Source organism: Tursiops truncatus, chromosome 1 (assembly GCF_011762595.2).
Source record: "Tursiops truncatus isolate mTurTru1 chromosome 1, mTurTru1.mat.Y, whole genome shotgun sequence".
In the NCBI taxonomy this organism is placed as follows: domain Eukaryota; kingdom Metazoa; phylum Chordata; class Mammalia; order Artiodactyla; family Delphinidae; genus Tursiops; species Tursiops truncatus.
The window spans coordinates 83,518,724-83,537,152 of NC_047034.1; the positions used below are offsets into that span (position 1 = coordinate 83,518,724).

At 42.4% G+C, this 18,429-nt stretch overlaps 1 pseudogene; it reads right to left on the reverse strand.

Annotated features, from left to right (window-relative positions):
- Positions 1-5,769: 5,769 nt before the first annotated feature.
- Positions 5,770-18,144, reverse strand: LOC117313593 (trafficking kinesin-binding protein 2 pseudogene; annotated as a pseudogene).
- Between the last annotated feature and the right edge of the window lie 285 nt (positions 18,145-18,429).

Below are 18,429 nucleotides of genomic sequence, written 5' to 3' on the forward strand. Positions count from 1 at the left end.
ATAGACAAGCGGAATAGACTTCTAACAAGTGAACAGTTTGAAGTAGTAATTTTAAACACAAAAAAACTACTCACAAAGGAAAGCCCAGCTCAGTTGGCTTCACTGCTGAATTTAAAGAAGAATTTATATGAAATTTTCACAAAATAGTCCCAAAAATAGAAGATAAGGGAACACTTCCCAACCAATTTTATGAGACATTACCCTGATACCAAAACCAAACATCCTAAGACTACAGACCAATATCTCCTGTGAGGGATGTACAGATCAACAAAATACTAGCTAACTGAATGAAGCAACATAAAGAATTATACGCCATGACCAAGTAGGATTTATCTGAGGGATGCAAAGTTAGTTAAACATCTGAAAGTCAACATAATATCAATCATATAAATACAATAAAAAACAAATTACATCTTTTTTTCTTCCATCTCAGTAGATGGAAGAAAAGCACTTGACAGAATCCAACACACTTTCATGCTACAAAAAATGTTCAACAAACTGGGAATAGAAAGGAGCTTTCTCGGCCTGATTAAGGGTATCTGTGAAAAATCCACAGCTCATACTATGCTTAGTGGTAAAAGACTGAGTGCTTTCTCTCAAACATTAGGAAAAAGACATGGATATCTGCTCTTACTACTATTCAGCATTGTACTAGAGTCTCTAGCCAGGGCAGTTAGGCAAGAAAAAGAAATAAAAGGCATGCAAATTGGAAAAGATGAAGTAAAAGTATCTCCATTCAGAGATGACATGATTTTATATATGGAAAATCCTAGGGAATCCACTAAAAATCTACTAGAACTAAAGATTATGTTCAACAAGGTCACAGGATAAAAGATCAGTATATAAAAATCCATTGTGTTTCTACACGTTTTCAATAAATGACCTGAAAATAAAAGTTTCATTTACAATAGCATCAAAAAAGAATAAAATACTAAGGAATTAAATGTAACCAAATAAGTGCAAAACTTTTATTCTGAAAAGTATAAAACATCAAAGATCTAAGTACTTAGAAAAACATCTCATTCATGGATCGGAAGACTTAACATTGTTAATATGGCAATACTTACACTGATACACAGATGTGGTGTAATCACCACATCTGTGTATCAAAATCCAAGATGAGTTCTCTGTAGAAATTGACAAGGTAATTCTGAAGTTCATACGGAATTGCAAGGGACCAGAATAGCTAAAACAATCTTGAAGGAGAATGAAAGAGGTTTCACACTTCCCATTTCAACACTTATTCCACGGACTTACCTGGTGGTCCAGTGGTTAAGAATCCACACTTCCAACGCAGGGGGTGCGGGTTCAGCCCCTGATCGGGGAACTCAGATCCCACATGCCATGCAGCATGGCCAAAAAATTAACAAAACAGAACAAAAACTTATTACAAAGTAATGAGAATACATTATAGTATGGGCACAAAGACAGAAATAGATCATTGGAATAGAACTGTAAGTCCAGAAATAAACCTGTAAATCTCTTGTCAACTGATTTGTTAACAAGAGTGCCAAGACAATTCAATGGGGAAAGAATAGTCTTTTCAACAAATGTCAGTGGTTCAGCCGGATAGCCATGTGCAAAAGACTGTAATTGGACCCTTACCTCGTAACAAACAAAAATTAAAATGTATCAAAGAGGTAAACAAAAGAACTAAACTATAAAAGTTTTAGAAGACGACATAGGGGAAAATCTTCATTACCTTGTGTTTGGCAAAGAATTCTTAGACATGACACCAAAAGCACAGCAACAGCAAAAGGATAAATTTGACTTAATCAAATTTAATTTTAATTTAAAAATCAAAAAAATTTTGGTCATTGGATACCAACCATCAAGAAAGTAAAAACCCACAGAATGGGCGAAAATATTTGCAATCATATATCTGAAAAGGGACTTGTATCCAGAATTCATAAAGATCTCTTAAAATTCAGTAATAAAAAGGCAAATAACCCAATTAAGAAATGGGTAAAGGATCTGAACAGATATTTCTCCAAAGAAGGTATACAATGGCCGGTAAGCACATGAAAAGAGGCTCAACATCATCAGTCCTCAGGGAAATGCAAAGCAAAACCCCTAGGATGGCTAGAAGTTAAAAAGTCAGATGATAAGAAGTGTGAGTGAGCATGTGGAGAAATCAGAGCCCTCATACACCACTAATAAGACCATAAAGTGGTGCAGCTGCTTTTGAAAACAATCTAGCACTTATTCAAACTATTAAGCATAGCTTTACCATATGATCAAGCAATTCCATTCCTAGTGTATAACAGAAATGAAAACATATTTTCACACAAACACTTGTACACCAATGTTTATAGCAGCATTATTCCTAATAGCCAAAAGGTGGAAATATCCAACTATCCATCAATGACTAATGTATAAACAATAAGTGGTATGTTTATACAGGGAAACCTATAGAGACAGAAAATAGATTAGTGGTTGCTTAGGGGTAGGGATTGATAGCTAAAGTGTATGGAGTTTCTTTTGGAGGTGATGCAAATGTTCTAAAATTGATTGTAGTAATGATTGTTCCTATCTGTGAAAATAGTAAAAACCATTGAATTGTATACTTTAAATGGGTGAATAGTGTCATATTTGAAATATCTTAATAAATATTGAAAAAATGAAGCCCCCTCATAAGAAATAAGAAAAAAAATACTGAACAAAAGTAGCATATAAGGGATTTCCCTGGTGGCGCAGTTGTTAAGAATCCACCTGCCAGTGTAGGGGGCACGGGTTCGAGCCCTGGTCCGGTAAGATCCCACACGCCGCAGAGCAACTAAGCCCGTGAGGCCACAACTACTGAGCCTGCACTCTAGAGCCCACGAGCCACAACTACTGAACCCACGTGCCACGACTACTGAAGCACATGCACCTAGAGCCCATGCTCCACAACAAGAGGAGCCACCACAATGAGAACCCTGTGCACTGCAACGAAGAGTAGCTCTCGCTCACCACAATTAGAGAAGGCCCGCCTGCAGCAACAAAGACCCAAATGCAGCCAAAAATAAATAATTATTTTTAAAAAGTAGTGTATAAGCAGGAAAGAGAAACTGAAAATGAGAGCATTTTAAGAGCTTTGAATTATTTGACAGTATAGTCAAGATGCTGGTCACTGTTAGACCTTAAGTTAAATATGCATAGTAATAACCTTTTAAAAATAATAAAAATAGAGTGTGTAATATACATACAAGGAAAAGGGAAAGAGGGAAGATCTAAAATCAGGTAAGGAGGGAAGGGGGAAATAAACAGGATGAATAGAAAGCACAAAATATTATAGAAGTAAATCCAAATATTAATAATCAGTAAATATAAACAAGCCAAACTGCCTAGTAAAATGGAGCTTTGTCAAACTACATTTAAAAATTTATACACTTACCGCTCTTGCCTTCTAAGATGGCCCACACTCTGTGGAGTGTTTCTCTCTAAATAAATACATTTCTTACCTTAAAAAAAAAAAACACACTTAATGTTTACAAGGGATGTACCTGAAACAAGCATACAGAAATATAAATTTCAATGAGGATTTATAGAACACAGTATCTAATAATGGGAAAGTATACATTTCTTTTGAATGGGTTAAACTAATGTATGGTAATGGAAATTAGTGATTTCTTCTGGTGGGGGGAGTAGATTTACTGATAAAGGTCATAACATTTTTGGTAATGAAAATGTTTTATATCTCGGTTGGGGTGGTGGTTACAAAAATGTATAAATTTGTAAAAATTCATCTAACTATATACTTTTAAGTGGATGCATTTTATTTTATGTAAATTATCTCATTTTAAAAGAATACTTTTTAGTTTATTTTGCTTTCCTAACTGTTCCACTAAAGAAGTCATTATATCCAAGCTAACTCATGGTCTTGAAGTACTGTTCCCACTAAAATTAATCAGACTTTCTGTTAAATGACTGATTCTAATTTTGGTGTGAAAAATGTATAAGCCTGGAGCATCTTATCACACAAGAGAACGAAAGAAGCCAACCACTACTATTGTCATATCAAAAGGACTCAGGAGCCAATATGAAGAGATTTCCACTTTCTAAAAATGATAAAAACTTGAATTTCAAAAAGAATAGTTGCAATTGCTTGAAGCCCATAAATACATTTATATTTGTGAATTCATAACAATATAAAAATCGGTCACCTTTAGAAGATGATAGAAACCAATTCATTACCTTGAAAAATGGTAAATATGTGGAGAGAATCAAATACTATATCTTGTCTTTCCTCTATGGACTGTATCTCTGAGTAACCAAGTAATAGATGAGGGAAGCATTCCTTTATAAAATTATTTCAGCTAATGAATGGAAATCAAATTACAGAATCAAAATATTTTTCATCCCTCAGTGAATTAGTGGATCTGTGCAATGAGCAAGCCATGGTGGTGGGGAGAAAAGCATTATATGCTTTCTGATGAAAGAACACGAACAACCCAACCTACAGTTCTTGCCAAAGGAATCAAACCTGAATCTGACGAGACCTCTGGATCCAACTGCCAATTTGTAGAAATTACAGAGCACAGAAGAACATGGTGAATTGCACCATGACTATGCAGACAGCAAAATCCAGAATGTGTGGAACTCTGGGTAAAATGCCCTTGTTCTTCAGCAGATATATTGTGAGGAAAAGGGATGGAAACTGAAATTTGTGCATTAAAAGGGGTTTAAAGGGCTTCCCTGGTGGCGCAGTGGTTGAGAGTCCGCCTGCCGATGCAGGGGACACGGGTTCGTGCCCCGGTCCGGGAAGATCCCACATGCCGCGGAGCGGCTGGGTCCGTGAGCCATGGCCGCTGAGCCTGCGCGGCCGGAGCCTGTGCTCCGCAACGGGAGAGGCCACAACAGTGAGAGGCCCACGTACCGCCGAAAAACAAAAAAAGGGTTTAAAAGACCTGCCAGTTAAAAAAAATTGGGAAGGCTAAATTACATTGTTTCAAGATGCATTCTTGGGCCATTAAAAACTTGATTCTTATAACTTAGGATGGTGGTTTATTTATCTATCTATTTATTTATTTATTTAGCTAGCCGTGGGCAGTGATAGTGAGATGGCATATGGAGGGACTTTTGGGGGTGGCTATTTATTGTTCCAATTAGTAGTTACAAGGGTGTTGCTGACCTTATCAAAATTTGCTAAACTAAAAAAAAATAAAAATTCACTAGAAATATACCTTTGTGTGATTTTTCTATTTCGGTTTTATTTTACAATTAGAAAGTTAAAATTAATTTTAAAAATAGATATTACAGACAACATTCTGCCAATAAGTTATAAATTTTAGATAAAATTTCTAGACATAAAAACTGATACAGATTCTTACAACTCTTAAAGAAAGTGGTTCTATAATTTAAAATCTTTCATTAAAGAAAATTCCAAAGGCAAGTTACTTTATAAACTAATTCTAATCATATGAAGAAGAAATAATTTATTTTATCCAATTCCTTCCAAAGAACAGTAAGAAACGGATTACTCACCAATTTATTTTCTATTCACTTTCTTCTTCCAAGATAAGAAAACCTGACTGAAGGAGTGTGTTGCATAACCCATTTCTTTCAACACACATTTTTTTGTTGTCTCCATATATTCATAGACTTTTCATATTATCCATTTAGCTGACCTCATCATCCAGTGCCTCAATACAGTTCCATTCCCATTCCTCTACTTTCCATATGTATCTTTCCTTTCTCTCAAGTCAGACCAGACTAAGTGAGTCAGTATGTGACTATTCCTGTGCTAATTTGTATAAGAGATCAGCTAATTGGGGAGCCTCAAGTGTCCTACATATCTGTTTTGGGTAAGGATGTACAGACTGGAGTTCCAAAACTGCCTGTCATGCCTGGAAGACTCTTAATTCTTTTTCATTCCACCCTATCTACTGCTACCTGCATTTAAATAAACAGCAGAGTCTGGTCTTTGAAGATGAATTTCCGCCTCTTGACATTTTCTATTCCTGGGCATCTGTAGTCTTTATTACTCTGGCTATCTAATCTCTTCAGCCTGTCCACTAAACTTCTCTTCAACTGGCCCCCATCAGGAGGTTTTCATGGAGGTCTTAAGCCATAAATTTCCTGGAGGAATGTTTCCGTTGATCAGGAGGCCAAAATGTTTTCAGAGATGTGCTTGAAGCTTGAAGGGTAAAGGAGAAGGCAAGGTAAGTGAGAGGGTGGATTTCGTGGAATAGAAATAATAGCCAGGGATTTGGTAGAGGCAAGAGGAGAGGGTCCTCCAAAACCAGGCTGTGATATACTTTATGAGAGATTCCTCATTCTTGTAGGAGTTTGGCCACCCCCATGATGCTACTGAAGGTTATAGTAGAATCTGGTTGGTTGGTGATGGATATTCCAATGATGAATCTATAGTACCTGGTAGGAGAATTCATAGTAGTGTTCAGAGAACTGCTGTCATCTCTTCTCCTGAAATCATAAAGGGAACCTGAGCTCCTGAGTGATTTCAGAGAGATGAAATATCCTATAGGTAGTGAGGGTGAATATTCAGTTTGAGGATGACAGACGCCTTCCTGGGTCTGAGGCTGCAACAGTAGCCAGCCCACATGCTAAAGTATGGATAGTAGCGGGACCTCTGCTACTGCTTTGATATTGAAGATTTGTTTCACTTGAAGAGGCTGCTGAACCTAAAAAATTGGTGCCCTGCTCTTCATCCTTCTCCAAATCTAAGAGGTGGAGACATCATCCTTGGTTCATCTGGGAAAGCCTTTAGTGATAATACCTGGTTGCCTGTCAAGAATAGCCCTCACATTTGGTTAAACAAGCTACTGCCAATGCTGCAGAGTTTGTGATCCTTTCAGGGGCTTGAAAATTTGGAATTATTCTGGCATAAAACCTTGAAGGGACTGGTAAGGCAGGAAATCAGAGATTTGAGAAGAATGAAAGTTTGAAATAGCTGTAGTGGAGAGTGAAATAGCTATAGCTCAGGCATTGATGAGGTACTACTTGAGGTTGGTGACCATGAACTTATAAGTTGGTAGCAATCTGATTTTTTTGTGAGACTTTATGTAAGACGCAATTTAATGATTAGAGTTTAGGCTTTTGAGCCAGAGAAACCTGGACTGTGTGACGTTTATGGGTTACTTAATGTCTCTGAGCCTCATCTCTACAATCCTTTTCTCATAGGATCGTTGGAAGAAGTAAATGAGTTATTATGTGAGAAGCACTTAGGAGAGTGCCTGATATACAGTAAGTCGTTAACAGATGTTAGTGTCAGGTCTTTATTTTCTCTAACATTGCTCAACTGGCTGAGGGCAGCAGAGGGACAGCAGAATTATCCAGGGTTAGGATTTTGCCTGACTGGTGCATAAAAGGACAGAAGGCAAAGGAGTTTAGCATGTTGACTGAAATTAATGATGCGATGAACCACAGATTAAGATGAACCATAAATCAAGAGAGAGGTAATGACAAAGAGAGTCACAGAAGTAGAAAACAAAGTTATGGTTACTAGGGGGGACAAAGGGGAGAGGGATAAATTGGGAGATTGGGATTAATATATACACATCACTATATATAAAATAGCTGATAAGGACCCACTGTATAGTGCAGGGAACTCAATATTCTGTAATGGCCTATATGGGAAAAGAATCTAAAAAAGAATAGATACATATATATGTATAACTGATTCACTTTGCTGTACACCTGAAACTAACACAACATTGTAAATTGTAAATACTCCAATAAAAATTATTTTTTAAAAAGAGGTAATGAGAGGAAGAGGTGATGGATAAGGAGAACACTACCTGGATGGGCAGGATATTTTAACGATGTTGAAGATCTGTTATAGCTGGGGTAGCTGAATAGACAAGCTGGGAGGATGGAAGAGTGTGGTCAGATAATAGGACCCTTGAGTTAGTGATTTTTCAAGGTGAAGAAAATAGGAATGATAATATCCCCACTCTGAACATAGGAGAGGTAGAAAGAGAGGAGAAGAGGTCAGGTGGCAAGAAGCCAGTGATTGGATGGCACATCCTCCTGGACAGTGAAGTCCTCCAAGGCTATGGTGGCAAGAACGGGGTTGGAGAGGAAGAAAGTGCCAGGGTTTCAGTCCTGCATGGAACTTGGTGTGTGAGAGTCCACCCTGGAGTGTCTCCACAGGGCCACATATTGTCATTATCCGTTATTAAAATCCAAAGGCCTCTAGAAGGTAACAATAGCCAACATTTACTGAATGCTTTGTGCTAGGCATTGTTTTAAGCAGTCCAGTGGTTAGGACTCACTGCCGAGGGCCCAGATCCCACATGCCGTGGAGCAACTAAGCCCGTGTGCCACAACTACTGAGCCTGTGCTCTAGAGCCCGTGAGCCACAACTACTGAGCCCACGTGTCACAACTACTGAAGCCCGCATGCCTAGAGCCTGTGCTCCACAAGAGAAGCCACTGCAATTAGAAGCCTGCACACCACAATGAAGAGTAGCCCCCACTCGCTGCAACTAGAGAAAGCCCGTGCGCAGCAACGAAGACACAACACAGCCAAAAATAAATGAGTAAATTTGTTTAAAAATAAATAAATAAAGTAAAAAATGACATAGCCATAGGACGTGACATAAACTGGTTAGAACAGATTAGGCCCAAGATGGCAGAAGATTTGACTTCCAGTGGACCTTGGGCCTCATTACACGCTTATTCTAATACATTAGCATCTAAATGACTCACCTACGGGCACCCTGATAGTTCTCAGGCTGACCATAAAAGGCCCAAGAGTGGGCTGTGGCCCAATTCGTGGAAATCCCTGCCCCTTCTCCAAAACAGTTGAAATAATCCTCCCACTTCTTAGCCTATGAAATTACGCAGCCCGTAAAAACTAACCACCCCATATTTCAAGGCCACTCTTGCCTTTTGAGATGGACCGCATTCTGTGTACGGAATGTGTTATCTCTCTCAATAAATTCACTTCTTACCTATCACTTTGCCTCTTGCTAAACTCCTTCTGTGTTTAAAGAACCTGAGCTTCATTAAGTCCTGAGACCAGGTGTGCAGTCTCAATTAAAAGACAATGAGTTCGAGTTCCAGCCCAGGGGTTCAAGTCCCAATCTGAGTTCCGACTGGTTTTGAATCCCATCTGAGTTGTGTGGTTTCAGTTCTAGCTCTCAACTATTTTCCCTTTTGGTGAGACATCTTCAGAAGTGTAATCTAATACTTAAGAGTGTGGGTTCAGAGCCAGATTACAGGGTTGAACCCTAGTTCTGTGGCAAGTTACTTATTTCTCTACCTGTTGCCGAACCCAAGTCTGTGTGCCTGATGCACACTGAGGCCAAGCAAACCAAAACGTTGGAGTTTGGAGAATAGAAATATCTACTGCAGGGCCCAGCAAGAACAGTTGGCTCATGCTCAAAAGACCCAAACTCCCTGATGGCTTTCAGGGAAGGGTTTTTGGGTGAGGGCTTCAGGGGGTATGACTTTCTTTTCATTGGTTGGTGGTGAGGTAACAGGGTGGTAGTGCAGGAATCTCAATCAACCTTTGGTTCCAGCCAGTCGGGGGTCTACACGTTTGTGCTCAGCCTGACCTCCACCTGGGTGGGGGTCTTAGTTCCTGCAGAACAATTCAAAATATATGTATCAGATTGTTAATGTATATCCCTAGGACTCTGTTTTATCACTGAACTATTTGTTTGACTGCTTTTCCTTTGTTTCTGTATCCCCTTACTTCCCTAATTAGCACCTGCTTGAATCTACTCTTTGGAACTCAGGCTTAGGAGACTAAAGCCTTTTTCTACAAATAAGAAATGGGGGGGGGGTGACTTCCCTGGTGGTCCAGTGGCTAAGACTCCGCACTCCCAAAGCAGGGGGCCTTGTTCTATCCCTGGTTGGGGAACTAGATCCCACATGCATGCTGCAACTAAGAGTCTGCATGCTGCAACTAAGAAGGCCACATGCCATAACTAAAACATGCCGTGATGAAGATTCCACATGCGACAACTAAGACCTGGCGCATCCTAAATAAATAAATATTAAAAAAAAAAAAGAAGAAGAAGAAGAAACAGGGGACACAGAGGGGCTTTTGTACCCAGGAGGGCCCTGCAGGCTCCTGCTCATTTCATGCCTCAGCCTCCTCATCTGTAAAATAGGAATAATGGTAAGAGTACCTGCCTCACAGGGTCCTTATGAGAATTTCACGAGTAAAGACAGTGCTGGCACATAGGAATCACTCAGAAACTGTTTCATGCCATTCTTAGATAAATTGTACTCATTTTGTACTCTCAGTTGTAGAGATGTCCCTACAGGCTATTTCTTTTCAAATGAAGTACATATTACAATAACTAGGGGTTAAGGGTCTTGTGTGGATGGGAGTTTCTCAGCACTGCGTATGCCTGGCCTGCCCTGGGGCTGCGGCCGCCCTCCAGATGGAACTGGCTCAGCCAGCCCCACAGGGTGGGGGTGGGGGTTCACCCAGGCCCTCTTGACCAAGGGTGGCACTCAGGGTCCCTCTGAGGGGTGGGCCTGGAAGAGTGTTACCAAACCAAACTTGGGTCCACTCACCTGTCCTGGGCTTTGTTTGTTGGAAGATTTTTAATCACAGTTTCAATTTCATTATTTGTTATTGGTCTGTTTATATTTTCTATTTCTTCCTGGTTCAATCTTGGAAGGTTGTACTTTTCTAAGAATTTGTCCATTTCTTCCAGGTTGTCCATTTTATTGGCATATAGTTGCTTGTAGTAATCTCTCATGATCCTTTGTATTTCTGCAGTGTCAGTTGTTACTTTTCCTTTTCTAATTCTGTTGATTTTAGTCTTCTCCCTTTTTTTCTTGATGAGTCTGACTAATGGTTTATCAATTTTGTTTATCTTCTCAAAGAACCAGCTTTTAGTTTTATTGATCTTTGCTATTGTTTCCTTCATTTCTTTTTCATTTATTTCTGATCTGATCTTTATGATTTCTTTTATTCTACTAACATTGGGTTTTTTTTTGTTCTTCCTTCTCTAATCGCTTTAAGTGTAAGGTTAGGTGGTTGATTTGAGTTGTTTCTGTTTCTTGAGGTAGGATTGTATTGCTATAAACATCCCTCTTAGAACTGCTTTTGTTGCACCCCATAGGTTTTTGGTCATTGTGTTTTCATTGTCATTTGTTTCTAGGTATTTTTTGATTTCCTCTTTGATTTCTTCCGTGATCTCTTGGTTATTTAGTAGCATATTGTTTAGCCTTCATGTGTTTGTATGTATTTATTTTTTCAGTTTTTTTCCTGTAATTGATACCGAGTCTCATAGCCTTGTGATCAGAAAAGATATTTGATATGATTTCAATTTTCTTAAATTTACCAAGGCTTGATTTGTGACCCAAGATATGGTCTATCCTGGAGCTTGTCTGCTCACCCGCCGGGGCAGGCGGGGTCTGGGAGCTGAGGCTTGGGCTTCGGTCTGGTCGCAGGGAGAGAACTGGGGTTGGCGGCGTGAACACAGCCTGAAGGGGTTAGTGCACCATGGCTAGCCGGGAGGGAGCCCGGGAAAAAGTCTGGACCTGCCGAAGAGGCAAGAGACTTTTTCTTCCCTCTTTGTTTCCTGGTGCACGAGGAGAGGGGATTAAGAACGCTGCTTAAAGGAGCTCCAGAGACGGGCACGAGCCGCGGCTATCAGCACAGACCCCAGAGACGGGCATGGGACGCTAAGGCTGCTGCTGCCGCCACCAAGAAGCCTGTATGCAAGCACAGGTTACTATCCACGCCTCCCCTCCTGGGAGCCTGTGCAGCCCGCCACTGCCAGGGTCCTGTGATCCAGGGACAACTTCCCCGGGAGAACACATGGTGCGCCTCAGGCTGGTGCAATGTCACACTGGCCTCTGCCGCCACAGGCTCACGCTGCATCCGTAACCCTCCCTCCCCACCAGCCTGAGTGAGCCAGAGCCCCCAAATCAGCTGCTCCTTTAACCCTGTCCTGTCTGAGCAAAGAACAGACGCCCTCAGGAGACCTACACGCAGAGGCGGGGCCAAATCCAAAGCTGCACCCTGGGAGCTGTGTGAACAAAGAAGGGAAAGGGAGATTTCTCCCAGCAGCCTCAGGAGCAGCGGATTAAATCTCCACAATCAACTTGATGTACCCTGCATCTGTGGAATACCTGAATAGACAACGAATCATCCCAAATTGAGGAGGTGGACTTTGACAGCAAGATATATTACTTTTTCCCCTTTTCCTCTTTTTGTGAGTGTGTATGTGTATGCTTCTGTGTGAGATTTTGTCTGTATAGCTTTGCTTTCACCATTTGTCCTAGGGTTCTGTCCATCCGTTTTGTTTTGTTTACTTTAAAAAAAATTTTTTTTCTTAATAATTATTTTTTATTTTAATAATTTTATTTTATTTTATCTTACTTTATTTTACTTTATCTTCCTTCCTTCCTTCCTTCCTTCCTTCCTTCCTTCCTTTCTTTTCTTTCTTCCTTCCTTCCTTCCTTCCTTCCTTCCTTCCTTCCTTCCCTTCTTTCTTCCTTCCTTCCTTCCTTCCTTCCTTCCTTCCTTCCTTCCTTTCTTTCTTTCTTTCTTTCTTTCTTTCTTTCTTTCTTTCTTTCTTTCTTTCTTTCTTTCTTTCTTTCTTTCTTTCTTTCTTTCTTTCTTTCTTTCTTCCTTTCTTCTTTTTCTCCCTTTTATTCTGAGCCGTGTGGATGAAAGGCTCTTGGGTCTCCAGCCAGGAGTCAGTGTTGTGCCTCTGAGGTAGGAGAGCCAGCTTCAGGACACTGGTCCACAAAAGACCTCCCAGCTCCACATAATATCAAATGGCGAAAATCTCCTAGAGATCTCCATCTCAACACCAGCACCCAGCTTCACTCAACGACCAGCAAGCTACAGTGCTGGACATCCTATGCCAAACAACTAGCAAGATAGGAACACAACCCCACCCATTAGCAGAGAGGCTGCCTAAAATCATAATAAGTCCACAGACACCCCAAAACACACCACCAGACATGGACCTGCCCACCAGAAAGACAAGATCCAGCTTCATCCACCGGAACACAGGCACTAGTCCCCTCCACCAGGAAGCCTACACAACCCACTGAACCAACCTTAGCCACTGGGGACAGACACCAAAAACAACGGCAACTACGAACCCGCAGCCTGTGAAAACGAGACCCCAAACACAGTAAGATAAGCAAAATGAGAAGACAGAAAAACACACAGCAGATGAAGGAGCAAAGTAAAAACCCACCAGACCTAACAAATGAAGAGGAAATAGGCAGTCTACCTGAAAAAGAATTCAGAATAATGATAGTAAAGATGATCCAAAATATTGGAAATAGAATAGTGAAAATGCAAGAAACGTTTAACAAGGACCTAGAAGCACTAAAGAGGAAACAAGCAATGATGAACAACACAATCAATGAAATTAAAAATTCTCGGGGCTTCCCTGGTGGCGCAGTGGTTGAGAGTCCGCCTGCCTATGCAGGGGACACGGGTTCATGCCCTGGTCCAGAAAGATCCCACATGCCGCGGAGCGGCTGGGCCCATGAGCCACGTCCGCTGAGCCTTCGCGTCTGGAGGCTGTGCTCCGAGATGGGAGAGGCCACAACAGTGAGAGGCCTGCGTAATGCAAAAAAAAAAAAAAAAAAAAAAAAAAAATTCTCTAGAAGGGATCAATAGCAGAATAACTGAGGTGGAAGAACGGACAAGTGACCTGGAAGATAAAATAGTGGAAATAACTACTGCAGAGCAGAATAAAGAAAAAAGAATGAAAAGAACTGAGGACTGTCTCAGAGACCTCTGGGACAACATTAAATGCACCAACATTCGAATTATAGGGGTTCCAGAAGAAGAAGAGAAAAAGAAAGGGACTGAAAAAATATTTGAAGAGATTATAGTTGAAAACTTCCCTAATATGGGAAAGGAAATAGTTAATCAAGTCCAGGAAGCACAGAGAGTCCCATACAGGATAAATCCAAGGAGAAACACACCAAGACACATATTAATCAAACTATCAAAAATTAAATACAAAGAAAACATATTAAAAGCAGCAAGGGAAAAACAACAAATAACATACAAGGGAATCCCCATAAGGTTAACAGCTGATCTTTCAGCAGAAACTCTGCAAGCCAGAAGGGAGTGGCAGGACATATTTAAAGTGATGAAGGAGAAAAACTCTACCCAGCAAGGATCTTATTCAGATTTGACAGAGAAATCAAAATACCCTCCCTGATGGGTTTCAGGAAAGCACTTTTAAAGGCCAGGTGAAGGAGGGGTGTCCCAGGGCATGTGATCAGTTTGTGCACACTTCTGATTGGTTGATGGTGAGGTAACAGGGCAGGGGTTAACATTATCAATCCTCAGACTCCTGTAGGTCTGGGGTCTACAGTGTTCATGGTCACCAAGTGGTTAATTTCTTTCATTTGGTGGGGGTTTTTGCATCTGTAAAACAACGCAGGAAATGTGTGTCAGATATTATCTAGGTACTTCAGAGAGGAGCTAAAGCAGAGGATATGGGGGAGGAGTCTGTCCCGGGAAGGCCCTGTAGGGTTCTGCTGGGTTACAAGAGGAGAAGACGGGCAGTATCCATCAGCTTCCTGGCCTTTGAGTGAGGAAGCAAGTCTGAAGGCTCCTGGCTGTGTAACCTCAGACCTGGGTCACCTCACAAGCCAGAGATCCCTTATGTGTAAGGAACACAGTGGGCAGAGTCTTACGTAGTTCATAGGAAGGTCCTGAGGACAAAGAGAGAGGAAGCTATATGAAGATTCTGAGACCAGAAATTAAAAGTTCAGCATGGTGTAATCTCAGCTGTGGCCTTTCAACCCCGCTGGCTTCCCTGGCTGCCTGGGGCTCCCAAGAGAGAATAGGCTGTGAGCCGGGGCTCTGACGTGCAGAGAGCCCTGGGGACAAAGCGAGAGGTGGGGAGGATGTTCTGGGCTCCTGCAGACCAGTGACACCCAAGGTCTGGGAGGCTTCTGGCCTTGCCCAGGGCAAGCTTCCTGGAGAATGTGGAATGAGCCTGGGAGCTAAGGTGTCTGCCCCACAGAGAAAGACGCCCCTGCCCCCAGGGGAGGCCAGAGGTGTGAGGCTGGAAGTTGTTGAGACAAGTTAGCAGCTGGCTGCTTCAGGAGAGCTGGGCCCCAGGCGCTGAGATCAGGAACGCGACTGTGGTCTGCAGCACCTCCGGAATGCAGCCCCACAAATCCCTGCTCAGCCTGGAGGGAACACTCAGTGCCCAGCCCACGAGGGGGGCCACCCCCTTAGGGCAGTCAGGCATGGCCTGGGGGACGCAGAACGTGCCCCTTAGGAGCTCCTGGGAACCTTGCCTAGGGCCTGACACCCTGGGGATTGGCCAGTGGCCCCAAGGCTCCCAGCTTCCTCCTCAAAAGCCCACCTCCCTCCTCAGTTTAAGAGACACAAGTCAGGTGGTACAGGTGCCGGAAAACACTCTCTTGAGAACAAAAAGAACCAAAGCAACTTGGACAAAGAGGACTTTGGAAGCTGTTAGGGAAACATTGAGCTGGTGCTTGATGAAAGGCACTATGTAAATGCCGCACATTGGAGTGATTATCCTTGTCAGAAAAACATAAACGAGCAAAATGTTTTTGAAAGCCACCTGATTTAAGTCTTTGAATCATACTCATATGCGCCAGCAAAATGCAAATGCCATTGGTTCTTGGAATCTGTGTCCTTTCCTTTACTTGTGAGACTATTATTATGAAAGGCTTCTAGAGTCTGCCCACTTCCTTTAGGAAAAAGACACCTTTTGTAATTAATCTGACTACAATGGATTACCCTCAGGTGTGGCATCTGGGAGAAATGAAAGAAGCTCAGAGCTCCCCCAGAGGAACCGAGGATTGAGAGATGGGGGTGGGGATTAATAGAAAGAGTAAATGGCAGCAAACTATTATATATAGGATGGATAAACAATAAGGTTCTACTGTATCCTATGATAAACCATAATGGAAAAGAATATGAAAAAGAATGCATATATATGTATAACCGAATCACTGTTCTGTACACCTGAAACTAACACAACATTGTAAATCAACTATGTTCCAATAAAATAAATTTATAAAAGAGTAAATGGCAGACATGCGGGCAGCACCTGGAATATGTCCACAGCCACCAGTGGTCGCCTGCCACTTGTGCTGCACAGGGACACCTCCTGTGGGTCTGACCTTTCAGATATTACTTCTCATAAGTAACCATCAGATCAAACCACCCAGTGCTGGGCATGGAAAATCTGGCTCCCAAGAAGAGGTTTATGGGCCATGATGAGGAGACGGACGGGGCAGAGCTCAGAAATGGCTTTGGTGAGAAGCTCTGTGCTCTGGCTTTACCAATAAGTGGAAATGTTACCAAATTGGTTGACTGGACCCACACCGGGGCCCTAGCCCAGACCAAGACCCCCTGTCTCAGCCAGGGAGGTTCTTTTTCCTGTTAGATTTGCCCAGCCAATAACAAAACCAATGCTGAGACTGGAATAGCACAAGCTTTATTCAAGGGCCAAAGAATGGAGAAGTGGGAAACTAGTTCACAAATCGACTTCTCAACCCAATTTGGGCAGAGACATCAAATATATAGGATGGTCGAGGTAAAAGGGAGGGAATTAGAAAGAGGGGTGAATATTCATGACTAATCTGAGAACAGGGGTGTGGTTTGGACCCCAGTTTGATGCAGCTCTCCTTTTCAGTCCTTGTATGGGCCTTTCTGGTTGTCATGGCAACCGTCAACACTCTTGGCGCTGGTGGGTGTGTCATGTAGCACGTTAATGGATTACAGTGAGCATATAATGAGGCTCAAGGTCTACTGAAAGTCAAATCTTCCGCCATTTTGGGCCTAGCTGGTTCTAACTGGTTCTTGTTTCTCTTTGCATCTTCCTTCTGAAACTTAGATAAGAGTAATAGTTTCCATTTGAGGGTGGGGTAGGGGAATGATTCAAGGCAATAGCCTTGGTGAGATAGGAGGGAAAGGGACAGGACACACACGCTATATAATGAAGAAGGAGTATAGTTGTTGGGATGCAATAAAGACTGGCTGGAACCAAGGTGGCTTCGACAATAGCCTGCATTGACTTTTAGCTCATTATACCTTCATTGTAATACCAAAAATCACCCCCCCTTATGCCATGACAGTTCCAAGGAGGAACATTAAAAGGCCAAAAAGTGGGCAGTGGCCCATTTCCTGGGAAGTCCCCACCCTACCCCGAAATAGCAAGAATATCCCTCCCACTCCTTAGCTTATGAAATCATTAAACCCATAAAAACCTTCCACCCCACCACACGGGGCCTGCTCTCACTTTCTGAGATGACCACATTCTACCTATATGGAACGTGTTTTCTCTAAATAAACTTGCTTTCCCTTTACTCTAGCTTTTGTTCTTGAATTGTTTCCTTCGGGAAGCCAAGGACCTTCCCTTGGTGGTCTGTCCTAAGGACTCCTGCAGGTCCTAGTATGTGACATTTCCCTCTCCTGCAACATTGGTAATAGAAACACACTCTGTTTACCCCAACACAGCCCAGAGCACTTTCTCCCCAGCGGTGGGCTTTTGCCTTCCTGACAACCACTATCCAGAATGACAGAGCTTCATGCTGCCTCCTCAGAGATTACAGCCAGGCTGGTGCTGAAAGCTCGGCCTCTCTGCACCGGGTGCAGAATTGAATCTTGGAAACAGAGTTTTGGGTGAAGTAGAAGAGGATAGGTTTATTGCTTTGACAGGCAAAGGGGACACAGCGGGCTCGTGCTTCGAAAAACTATGTGTCCCAACTCAGGAGGAGGAGGATTTGATGAGGAGTTTTATAGCAATACTTCAAGGGTGGGGTTGCTGACAAGACGAGGGTGTGTGCAGGGTCTCAGGTGGTTGGTCTCCTAACCTTGATGAGCTTCTCTGGTCCCTTTAATCTTGCCTCAGGTGGCTTCCTGGATGCTCCTCTCTTGACTAGCAACTGTTTGAATCCGCCCTTTGGAACTCAGGGAACGTCGTGGAGGCTAGAGAGTCTTGCCTACAAGAAAGGGGGGACAAAAAGAGGCTTCCATGTGCAGGAGCCCACAGCTCTCCCTGCCCGGTTCCAAGGCTACCTCCTCAGTTTACAGTTCAGGAACCGGGGTTAATGTGGTGCCCAGGGTCGTCCAGGTGCAGGCAGGATGAGGACCAGAACCCGCACCTCCAGATGCCAGTCTGAAGAGCATGACACCGCACTGCTTCATTTCTATACCCGCTCTCGCCCCTTTGCTGTGGGGAAAGGGTCCGGTACTCTCGTCCATGCTCACCCAGGTGTAAATGTCTAAGAGAAGGTGTGCGTTAGGCACAGCAAGTGGGTAAGCAAAGGATTGCGGGAGGCAAAGGTCAGGGATTGGAGATGGAGAGCCCAAGTTCAGGTGCTGTTTACTAGCCAGGGGTGTCTTTCCAACAACAGTAATAATGATCTCTGCAAATCTGTTTGCGAATTTTTAAAGAGGGAAACAAAAGAGTTGTGAAGTCTAAATGAGGTGTTCTGGGGAATTCCCTGGCAGTCTAGTGGTTAGGACTCTTGCGCTTTCACTGCCAAG